Here is a 12,980-nt window from a genome sequence, read left to right as displayed (position 1 = left end):
GCTTTTTTATGGCAGAGGGAAATGCACAGGAGTGTGTTGAGGCAGAACAGTAATGGCGATCACCTACGTCACAAGGGAACAGAAGGGAAGAAGCCAATTTTGGTTAATATGAGTGAGCCAAAATTATCCAGACACCGAATAAAACAGAGGGTTATTCTGAGGACAGAGACCCTAGTATGTGCTTATTTGCAGGTATGTATAGACACAAATCCAAAACAAAGGTGCCAATGATCGTAGAAATCTATTTCACTTTTCAGACCGAGGAAAGCTGTGGGGTTGCTGCGTCAGTAAATCGAGAGAAAAACAAATTGGTGGGCAAAATATTGCTGGTCACTATTAATATTATAATATATGAAGCAACACTATACTCTATTAAACCAGGAGTTGGGCTGTATGTGAATACGGTAGAGTGAGTAACTAGTAGGTACTAGCAATTTTGCAGCTAAGGAACAGGGGACATTACATGATTCTCCCAGGATCACACACCTTGGTAAAGTGGTGAAGCTGGGATTTAAACCTCTGTTATTTAGTCACTTGACCACGTGCCTTCTGAGCTCCAGATGTTACAGATATTAGTTAAGTTTTTACTTTCAATAACTACAATCTTACTCTGAGTTAATTAAGATTACTTCCAAAGTACACACTTCCCCAATAAAGCAACCTTACAACATATACAACATTATAAAATAGAAAAAAAGTGTACGATTGTAGCTTAATTTTCCTAATCAGGAATGCAATGCAAGTAACAGAATACTAAATAATGTGTGCACGAAAAATTTACTCTGTGTTTTACCACTGCACATTCGGGACATAAAGGCATATAACAAAGACACTGTGTGGAAAACGGCACCTGCCTATTGCCATTGTTTGACACAAACTACTTATTATTGAGAATGATGTGAAGAATTTTAAAATGTCCACACAAAAAACAATTTTCTTTGGGTGTTAATGCAAGCAGGCATTATAGATATAAACTTAACAGTTTAAAATAATTTTCATTTTGTGGTCCAGTTTATCTTAGAAAAAGGAACAGATTTGGTAGGTCAGTGGGTCACTGAAGCAGTTAGTGGTCTTACAGATGGAAACAAACCTATCACAGTTCCAATGGGCTAAACATTCACACGTAAAACGTGCCGTCTAAACAATATGTTCAAACAGTAATGGCCAGCCCATTCTTAAAGTGCAGGGAGAGCTGTGTCCCTTATACTGTTCATCACTGGCCTCCTCATCCCCTTCATAACTCGGGAGGCGAGCGAGTTCCCCCCCCCCCCACCGAGTGCCAGCACAGAATTTCAGGGAGGGATGTAGCCCAATTAGCCAAATGGTGCCGCGCCTGCTGCGTGCTGCACCTCCTGTTAGTTGTCCTCGGTCTAGCTAGGGGCCCAATTCATGAAAACAGTGAAATGGCCAGGGCTTTACTGTATCGATAGTAGAAAATAATCACCACCTGGGGATAGGTGATGGGTGCACTGCCCCCTGAGAGCAGTTCTATTAGTGAGATGAGGAATTGAGAAGAGGCTCCAACCGACATGAAGTAATATTTGAGGTGTGGTCTTTCTTGTGCAAGCAATTGCCCACTTAACTGCGGAAGTGGGCGGAGTCTGAAATGATTTCATATGGTGATTCAGGATGAACATAGACGCTTTTAGAACTTAAAGAGGTGTGGCATTTGTAACTGAAGGATAAAGTAGTTGACTAACACGTGGCTACGTTTTGAATTTATTCCACCCAATATTTAAGGAAGAACAATATGTTAAATTATATTCCGTGTACACACTTTTTTGTTTTGCCCAAAAAGTCTATAAAAAAAAAAGAAATAATCAGGTAAAAACATGATAAAATCAAAATAGACTAAAGTAGGGTCACTTCCCAGTAAATCACCTCACGATTTAAAAATGCCTGCTACAGACCAATAGCCACTGCAGATGATAATTGTCCCACCCAGGAAGAAGACTAAAAGGGTTAATTGTTCGTCTGCAGTGCTACCAGTTAATCATGCAGGGCATAGCTCCGAAAACAACAGAAGACCTGTGGTTGGACTCTCGCTATTGCAGCTCACCACTAAAATAAAATAATTTTTTTTTAAAAATTCTCTCCATTTCATCCTCACTAAAAAAACAAGAACAATTGAACACGTTTTCCCCTAGTTGAGAAGATGAAATTCAGAGGGCCAGGCATCGACTCCTTATCACCAGTCAGGCTACTGCTACATCTCAGGTGGCAGGTCTTAACCTTCAATGTTGGGAGTCAACAAAACACACAAGGAGCCAATTAGAGACATCAACATCTCAGTCTGCAGTAATCTATGAGCTATTGATCTCTTAAATCTGTTCCTCCTGTGGTTCAACCTCTGCAGACAGAGAGAAGATGGCGGAATCTGCCTGGCTCTGTATTCTACCATGAAGTTGAATTTACATTTGCACCCGAGGAAGGGTGCTCAGCCAATCAGGTGGCTGGAAGAATGGGTAAGAACACACTGTGTACCACCTGTATTTTCCAGCCAACCAAGGCCCTTCTCTGGGTGGCACCATCTTGTTTGTGGGGAGGGGGCAATAGGGAGCCTCTAACAAAAATAAAACAATATTTGGACCATTGCTGATATTACAAAATATGATTGCAGAGTAAAGCCCATTTCGTTGCTTGTGATTTATAGGTTCATTGCACTTTACAGAAATGCCAGTATGACATCTTTCAAGAGCATGCAGGGCGTTTATGGGCCAGGCAAACCATTGTGAACCAGTGCCACAATTACACTGGTACGTCTATTCTCTTGACATTAGGGGGCAGTATCGTCCACTGTGGTCTGATATTCCCCTTCACAGCATTTGGTACTTACTTTGTAGAGCAGTGGACAAAGCCAGAACCGTACCCAGAATTCAGTAGATGACTTCGTCCCAGACAGATGTCTGTTTAACCACTGAAGTGCAAAGGGCATGAACGTCCACATTGTTTCTGCCCTCTATGGGATGAGAAGGATTTGACAGTTCATGTTCTTATCCCAAAGGGATGTCCTCCAACACTAAATACAGGTAAATAATGAGCCTCGTTACTCCAAGAGGATTGCAGTTGTACTATCAAAGTATGCCAATAGTTGTCCTTTGTGAATTTTGTTTACAGCTGCTAGAACAATTTGGTTTCGATTTGAGAAATTGTCCTGATTTTAAGAATATTTTATGAATGAAACAGCTTGCATTTTTAGGTAAATAAATCCAAATTGCATTGACAGACCTTAAAGCCTATTGAAGTAAATTGTAAAAGTTATTTTTTGTACATTTTCAAATATTTAGAAAACCTAATCCTATTGTTACTGTAGCCTTTAAATAACAATTTAAATTGGAGTCTTCCAATTTGTTTAAACACTCTACAAACAAGTTTTCTGCTCTACTCGACATTTCTATAAATTCCCATATTTTATATTTTTTAACTGATGCAAAGTTTGATGAAATAAAAGTATTTATTGCTATTTAACTTTATGAAATTATTTTTTTAGTGGGTATATGGTTAATCAATACAACTGTAACACAACAATAAAAATACAATGCAACCACGAGTTGTGACGAATTTCAAAATGTCATCACTTCTCTCGGAGAGGAAGCCCCTTCCGATGAGGCCAGGGAGGGCAGGCCGCTATTCGATGGTCCCCCTGGGGGTGGGAGGATCCTGTACAGCGGCTCTACTCACCAAGTAATCCAGGAAGAGGTACAAAAGTAGTCATAAAAGAGTGCACACCAGCACAAGAAAGAACACAGCTTTATTGGCCAACCAGCTGGGAGAAATAACGGACAGCTCAGTGGAACTGAACTGGACAAACATTTCTCGACCCGCCTCTAGTGGACGGTCCATTTTAAGGAGAGAAAGCACACATTTGCATACATCACATTCGTTACATTTTGGGGGCAGCTCCAACAATGTGATTGGGTGCTCGTTATCAGGCCCCTAAGGAAACCTATACATTGTACATGCTGAATGGTTGAACTAATTCTTGGAACAGAAAACATAACACCTCTTCATGAGGTCATCCCTCAATGACGTCAACATGTGCCGACCCATCAAAAAAACCTCTACTTTCTCATTGGCTGGCATCCTTCAATATACGTGGGGATAACGAGTTCGATGCTAATTGTACCTTCAGCATGAGTTCAAACATCTCACCGAGCCTGACCAATGAGGAGCCACACGTCAAGAACATTGCGGCACACCCAGTCCCGTCCCTCCGATTGGATCTCTCTGTCTCTGCCCCCGCAACCCCACGCTCTGCACCTGCTCAGCCCTGCTACCTTCCAAACTCCCTTCTCACAACATTTTGCCAACTGTGCTTGAAAAGAAAAGCACAAGGCTCTGTTGCTGGATTTTAATTTGCTGTATTTAATTAATTCGATTTTACCTTAGTAAGCTTGCATGGGCTTCTAAGTACATGGCACTGTGGCCTTCACATTACAGGATGGGAACACTTGTGCTACCCTACCCATGAGAAAGAACTCCCCTTGCAACAGTTAACTAGATACTGTCTAGCATCCTCAGCCATCCTGACCTTCGCTAGTCTAGTTTTCTGCTCACTGCAGAATAAAAACACAGCTAAAAATGTTGCAGGCCTAAAAAACATGGCTGCCCAATTGTTCACATATTGTTCATAAACCACTTACACCTCTACCCAACGCCACTAAATCTATATATTAAGGGAAACCTTACCTATTTGCTCTTCTATATAAATGCTATAAGGCCCATCTTTTGACCTAAATTCTCCCGTGTGGTTTTTTGTGCAGCAACAGCTCCCTGGCGTGTGAGACACTGTGTATACATTAAATGCGTAGAGAGGTTACCGACCACGTGGCCCTTACATCACCCTCAGTTTGTGAATGCGCCCCCTTGTGAATGTTGGATCTGCATGTTTACAATCCCATGGGAGGAGACTTGACAAGGGAGGACATCAAGAGAACACGGTATGACACTCAACACCCTAGCAACCTCTATACCCCATAGACCCTACCACTTAATCTAGTACCCCCATGTACCTGTGTAGGGCCAATGACATAATATCCACTGAGATGAGGAAGAGTAGGGACTACCTAAGGATGACTCCCTTGACAAGTACGGAGACAAGGAGAAGGTGACAGAATGAGAACTTGAATGGACATTCTAGTTGTCTGTATCCATTCAGAATAAAGAGGAAGGAAGGACTTACTCATGTGTCACGCCCTCCTTGGAGGAACCACAGACAAGGAGGCGGTTCAGCGGAGAACAGAGCAGAGACGGCCGGTCAGGATGCGAACAAGGGAGCCATGACGTCCCTATTCGGTACAACGAGGAAGGACCACACGGAAGACATAAGTACTTGGGGAAGGGAGCTGTAAGGAAGCTTTGAGCTGGAAGAAGCCCCAAACCTACCGGAGAAAGCCAGCAAGAACCAAAAGGGTACCAAGGTTGCTGAGATGGTTGGTGAAGGTTTGAGGGAGTCATGGAGTACTCCAAACACAAACAGATGCGAGGAGGGAACCCCTGGGAAAACAGCACAGCCACGGGTCTGGGATTCTAACCCACAAAAGAGGAGGCAGAGAAATGCACTTCTTCGGGGCAGTACCTACAGGAGAGTGAACCAGATCTGCCTGAAGTAAGCCATAGAAACACTAGGGCCAAGGACACGTACCCACAAAAGAAGATCCATCCAAAGTAATCTTCATGGCAGTACCTGGCAGGAGAGTGGACCAGGTCTGCCAAAACTAAAGCATAAAGACTACAGGGGAAGGGAGTCATTCCCCCAGGTGTTGTGAACTGTGAAACCAAATATAAGAGAAGCCATGGGGAGGGGTGAATTCCCCCTGATGTTGTAGGCTGAGAAACCAAGTACAAGAGAAGCCAGGGGAAGGGAGTAATTACCCCCTGGTGTTGTAAACTGTGGTAAAGCAAGTGGAGCAAAGGCCAGGGGAAGGGAGGTACACCCCCCTGGCGTTTTTAAAACCCGAAACCAAGATACCAGGAGAAGTGAGTCATTCTTCTGGCAACCAAGAAAGACCAGGGGAAGGGAGTCATTCTCCTGGTAACCAGAACTGTAAAGACTTTCTGATTTAAAAAAAGTGTTTAGAGATAGGCAGTGTGTCTGCCAAGGAGAAGGGTTTGGACTTTACCTTTGGTGTTGGAGGACAATTGACCCGGGGAAGGGAACCAGTCCCTCTAAGAAGGAACCAACACCCGGAAGTGCGTTTATCCCAAATCCAGAAGAAGGGAGTCATTCTTCTGGACCAAGAAAGTCTACTTTATCTTTAGTTTAGCTTTAAGAGTAAGGGATAGAAGAAGGTTTTTTGACACATGACAAATGTGATCACTGCACCACCCGTAATGTCGACCACAAACATTTTGACTTCCATTACAGTGCAGCACAGTGACACTGTGCCTTGCATTGCCCTACCCACTCCCCCCCTCCAACGCACTTACCGTCTCGGCAGCACACTCGTAAGTGTGCCGCCGACTACTTACTATCCCTGCGGCATCAGTTCCCTCCCAGTTACATGGGTCGGCAGTCCCCTTTTTTCAATTTTATTTCCTAAAACGTTCTTGTCCCCCACTCGCCATCTAATAGAAGCAGGGGTCCCCTCCCTGGCCCCCATTATCCCGACTAGAGGGGCGCGGGGGACACCCCCTGCTCTTAGTCAGGGTAATGGAGGTCGAGATGTTGGTACTGTGCAAAGGCGCAGTTTTGGTAAAGGGCGACATCTGACCGACCCCTTAGTATTTTAGTTGAGGCAGGGAAACCCCTCAAAGATACAATCAAACATCTTGATTAACTGTTGAATATCTACAATAAAATATCAGAAAATATATACAGTATAATTTCAGCTATTAAAACGTACAAGGCAAAAATGAGAATTCATAATTAGTTATTTGACAACACATCCAATCATACTTTCAAATTAGATCCAGATGTGATGAGCAGCAGCAGCTACAATTAAAGGGGATCCAGATAAAAGTTGAGGCCAAAACTGATCATGCACAATATTCTCAATGCTCCCAACATACCGGCTATATCCCTTTAGGTATTTCAGACTGAGCTTCTCACACTGTTTGCACATCTCAAGCAGTTTCTACAACAATTTTGCAAAGTCTGCAGAGCCTCTAAGAATTTGGTGTTTAGACCATGCTCCAAGATTGTCCATAGTACCAAGAACATTAAAACAAAGATGCATAGTAAAATTATTACTTGAACATTTTGAGTATTAATAATACAAGAAAAGGAATTAGGAAACTAGAATCTCTGCCTTATATAATAACTACGTTTCTAGGCAGAATATCTGGACAGCTCACTTCTATCCCAAATCTTTGCTTTATCTTTGAGCGCTTTCATAATCAATCCTAGATTTAACAGCAGTTTAATGGTCAGCCCAATGGCCTCATGAAAATACTCAATCTCAGTAATATATTTAACATTGGCATAGGCTGTATACCTATTTAACTTATTAATTAGACCCAACAGAGGCAAGCCATCCACCTCCACATTTACCATTTTAAGATAGAACAACCTTCTGGATATTCTCCACTAGGTAAAAATAGAAGTTGGGCCCAATTCACAACATAGAGCCTCAACCGGGATAGAGCTAGGCAACTATTATGTGAAATGCCACAACCGTCCTTGTGAACTTTTGATCCACCCAATTTCCTTTTACTGAAATACGTACAGCCCATACAGTACAGAAGGTACTATAGTGGCAACATATTACTTGATCATACCACCCAGAGAGAACTCACCTTTGACAGAAATGAAGGATTTGATAAGTTGGTATTTTGGAAGCACTTTAGGGAAAATTGATTTATGCAATACAGTGGCACGTAAACAGTGCCCAACCGTACTACCTAAATACTTTTAGTCATACCAGTTTATCACATATCCTCCATACAAACATTGTGTCACTCACCTTCAAACCACCAACACTCATGATTGTTTTCTTACTAATATTAATATCCAGCCCATTTTCTCTTAGGGTAACTTAATAGAGCTTACATACTTCTGAAGTCCAATTGCTGTCTTGCCCAATAGAATGATGTCATCAGTGTAAGATAGCCAAGTTAACGCTGTCATACCCACCCTTGGGGGATGATTGCTGATATTCTAAATACAACATCCATATCAAATACATAAACATTGTTCCACAAAGGGGCCATTACACACCCTGCTTCGCCCCCTACTTAGTGGGAATCGATGAAGACAAAAGGTCATCATTATTAATCTTTACTGAAGTATCCATATAGATTTGTTCAACAAGGTGAAGGAAACCATTAGTTAGTCACCATGATTTTAAGTTCATCCCACAGCCTTAGTTGAATCACAGGTTCAAAAGCTCTCGAATAATCAACATAACGTATGTATAATTTCTGATTTCTAAGGTGCAATGTACTTCAAATAAGATTGGTTAAGACCCAAATGTTATGCAGGGTACCATGGCCCTTCCTGAATCCCATCTGACTACAACTCCTCACATTTTTCTTCCTTAACCCATTGGTTCACTTTAATCAACGGGCATGTAGCAAAACATTTGGACAGAATCAGAGAGGGCCAATAGACGATAATTTTCAGGTAATAATCTTATCTCCCTTTTTGAACACTGGTACAATTAAAGATCTATTCCAACTAAGTGGAATAGTACCGGATCGAGCATACAATAAGTTCGCCCACATACAAGCGTTAGCCATAATGACCACATTAGATATCCTGTCAGCACCAGGAGCCCTGGATGGTTTTAGTTTATTGACATGTCCTGGCAAATATCACCTTGCTGAGCTCTTTCTTTTGTCCATTTTTTCATAGGGAGTACTATTCCTGCTAAAATATATTGCTTTAACATACTTCGCCCACACCTCTGATATTGGATTTACTTCTCTCACATCATTCACCAACATATGCTTCCTACAATAGTAGGAAAATGTGCGCCCATCCCTGTTTCTGAGTGCCAAAAAAACAATATGCCAATGAGCATCGATTGCTACTGAATCACTTATGTAATTATAACCAATGTTTAAACTTGGTCTTTAACATAGCAACCCATTTCTTAATATTTACCAGATCACCCTGACTTTTCAATAGAAGTCTCATCTCACGTCTCACCTACTTTTTCTTCAAGAGCAATCAGTGTCGTAAGTCCTAATCGACTCATCCCATAGGACCACTCAAGGGTTATTGACATCTAACATAATCCGATAGGTCCCAGTAATAGAATCTTTAATCACTTTGCTGAGATCAGTCAAGGTGCCCATGGTTTAAAAGAATACCAATTTGTCCATTAAATTATTCGATAAGGCTATATTAAATTTCTCAATTTTGGCAGAGTTCCACAACAATCTATTCCCCTTCGCATTGCATGCCACATTATTATTATCCATAATTTCATTTTGATTGATTTGAACAACAAATATATTGCTTCTTAAGGCAACATGATCACTAATGGAACTATTAAGCAGAATAAGATTTCCCATCTCACAAGACAGCTGCTTACATAGAAAAATATAATCAATTCTAGATTTTGCATTACCTCTCTCCCACCTTTGATTTGTAACTCCTTCTCGTGCTTCTACGGGATCAAGCTATACCATTCCATAACTTTACAGCAATATATTCAACCTCAGAACTTCATTGTCAGAATTCCCTTTCGGGTTATAATTGTTATCGCAGATGGCATTAGTCACCAACAACCATAAAATATATTTCAGGGAAGCGAGAGCACCAATCAGCAAGGATAGTGTCCACACAATTCATAATTCCCTGTATACATTTTCCATCAGTAGGGATATACATTTTGATAATAAGGAATATAAGATGGTTCACTTCTCTTCTGTTACCTAGCATAACAGCCAAAACACAAGGATAGAAATAGACAGTAAACTCTGCAATGGAGTATTTACACTAAGCTCCAACAATCAAGCCTCCAGAAGGTCTGCGCCCCTATTTCCCTTGCATGCATATCTCCGTCAGACTCAAACAATCTTTGTGCCAATCTCATTCTCGAGGAGAGAATGAGGACCTGTAGTATGCCAAGATGTAATAGCAAATCTTACAGAATTGGACTCTAAGGGCAGGCCGGCGATGGTATGGCTTTAATTTATGTTTTCTTGAGGTTTAATTTGCTGACAAAAGTCAGCATCAACTGCAGAAGTCTAGCCTCCAATGCCCCTTGTTCAGGACTATTATTCAGATTCTTGGCTTTAGCGTCATTAATATCCCTGAAATCTCTCTCATGGTGCTATTCACACTCAAAATCCAACTTCCAAAGGTTGTGTGCACGATTATACACAACATCCGCAATCACAGGGGATATCAAACTCACAAACTATCAATTTGAAGCATTCATTTTATCTGGGTTTGCAACTAAATCAACATCCTTAGTTGATATGGAATTAAGCTGGGGAATGCAGTCAAGTAATTTCAAGATATTATGGCAAAAAAGAAATGGGCTCTGGCTAGTAGCAAACAGTTCAGTCAACAATGCGTTGTTATTACGCCTAACAACTTTTTGCCAATGTTGTCAGGTTTTGAATGTTTGGGCAAACACTCACATTGAGGAGGTACTAACTCAGAAGTTCCGTTAGATAACACATCTGCACAAACCTTCATAACTTTAGAGCCTGTACTATTATCATCCTTAACCCATTTGTTATATAAAAAGGAAACACGTTTAGGTTTAACAATTATGTCTACCAAAGGGTCTTCACCAGTCACTAAGCTTTCGTCCATGATGTCAGAATCTGAGTCCGATGAAGAGCTAGTATCATTAACCACTCCCTCTTTAGATATCTTGACAGAAGCTCTTATCCAATTATCTAATGGACCAGTTTCAGCATTAGACTTAATGATTATGCCTTTACCAACAGCTTTCATAGGCATAATACAATCATAACCAGTAGAAGTAGATTAAACTTCAATATCAGATGTGACCGTTTTCGCTAAACCAGAAGGATTATACCTGGCCATATTGTCAGGCTTAGTCAACCGATTTAACACCCTTTTCTGTCTCTTAATTCTTTAATTTTTCTTGGAAAATGTTTTACTGACTGGACTAGAGCTCATAGTAACATCCCCCAATATTGGTGCCTCAGTGGGCATCGATCCAGAGACTAACGGCACAATGAAATCTCCCCCCATCTCTGCAACCAAAGGTACAGCTGATACAACAGCACTAGATGTAGTAGGCACATTATTCTCATTCCTGCACTCAGAATTATTCAAGTCAGGTCTCATTATGGAATCATCGACAGGAGCACTATTCTCCAGGATATCAACTATTTTAACCACTGTATTGCTCAAGTCATTTTGTTTCTGTGACATTGTCATACATAACGTAAATAATGCTTTCACAATCATAAGTGTTTCTCTGACATCACCACCCATTCCTGACGCGTCAGACTGATCATAAACCTCCCCCTCCTGGTTTTCTTCATCCAGGTCTTCTGTAATCTCAACCAGGTCTGGTGATTTTGATAGATTAACAGCAGACACATTATTATCAAATTCAGAAGGGCCAGTATTGCAATTGCATGTACCTCAACCAATTGATTCTCGTTGCAGGATATAACAAGAGTTATTATTTATTGGACTTAAGTTTTAATCAGCCTGGCATGCCAATAACGATGATATATTTATATTTTATATAATATATATCATATATTTAATACCCAGAGGTTTCTAAGTGCATAGCCCGGGGATCGAACCTGTGGTGCTCCGTGTGGTCTTGCTTCTAAGGCGAGCACGTTGCCCCTGAGCTATCCTCCCGAGAAAATTAATTTATTGACTCAGGCACCGACAAAGATGAAGTCATCAACAGCTTATCACGTGACCATTCCGGACCTGTCAACAGGAGTGTTTTTTCCCACCAATTGATAGATAGGCACCCCAGTCAGGTACAGATAGTGAAATATAATAAGAAGGCAATAAACTACTCGCATTAACATTAGCAGGTGATCCATCTCCAGTAGTATGAGATGCAGAAAAATGTGTTGCAGTGGAGAGGCACGCCAGGCTGCCAATCAGTGAAGTTTCCCGGCTTACAGAACTAGATTTCTTAATGAGACATCCTCTTTTCTGGGGCATTTTAACCATTTGATTAGGACCCCTTTACTGCACAGTGCGTAAGTTTTGTTTTTCCCGGTCATCAGTCAATGCACTTGACGAGGCAGTAGCTCTATACACTTGTTCAATGCAAAGCTAAACGGAGACTAATGTGCAAAGCAAGTACAAATATAAAAGTGCAACAGGAACTGATATTCAGCCGTTTTATGAAAGGGCTTAAAGCAAGCCGCTAGCAGCGCAGGACCACACAATTTTACAACAGCGCTATCCAGGGCACCATGGCACCTATCGCTTGCCGTCAATAAAGCTCACTGCTGGCAGCCACCAAACAGGAACAGGGGTGAAGGAGTGCCTCCAGTGAAGATGGGAAGCCAAAGACAAAATAGGAGGCAAACGCAGTACTCCACAGACACCACAAGAGCCAGAAAGCAGGCTGTGCAAGTACAACCGCCACCCGGAAAGCACGAGCTAAGGAAATAAACCTGGGTAATAATTGTCTGCCGTTTCCAACTCCCCTCCTCTACAAAATCTCTCATGGCCACTGTGCGATTATCCGGGAAACTGCATAAGGGCCAGAATTCCACTGCTTCTACCTAAGCCGACCAGAGCCACAAGTCCGCCATGAGCCGCCTCCGCACACTAGGACCATCCTGACCGCCCACCAGTGACTGGCCGATCACTGCGGGCCGGGCCCGACGTACCACGGTAGCAAGATACTCTGGTACAGCAGGATCCAGACAGACCACCTCATGACGTCCCAAACAACATTCACAACAGATTGTCAAGCCGCACCACCCTCTAGTTGGCCGCCCGCTTCTGACAATCTCCTCCATTGCAATTTAAGTATCAGTGTAAACATTTGGAAATTACCTACACATATTTTACAACTTTTTCACAAGTGACTCCAAGTCTTTAAAACTGTATGCATGTTTGA

General features: G+C 41.8%; 1 protein-coding gene across 1 annotated transcript in view; it reads right to left on the bottom strand.

The window, feature by feature from the left end:
* MTAP (methylthioadenosine phosphorylase) overlaps positions 1-12,980 on the bottom strand; it is a 493,615-nt gene that overhangs the window by 253,791 nt on the left and 226,844 nt on the right. The gene's annotated exons all lie outside the window — the stretch shown is intronic.

Source organism: Ambystoma mexicanum, chromosome 6p (assembly GCF_040938575.1).
Source record: "Ambystoma mexicanum isolate Mex_15411 chromosome 6p, UKY_AmexF1_1, whole genome shotgun sequence".
NCBI classification, from domain to species: domain Eukaryota; kingdom Metazoa; phylum Chordata; class Amphibia; order Caudata; family Ambystomatidae; genus Ambystoma; species Ambystoma mexicanum.
The sequence above is the reverse complement of the archived record's forward strand: the minus strand, read 5'-3'. Positions and strand labels throughout refer to the sequence as shown.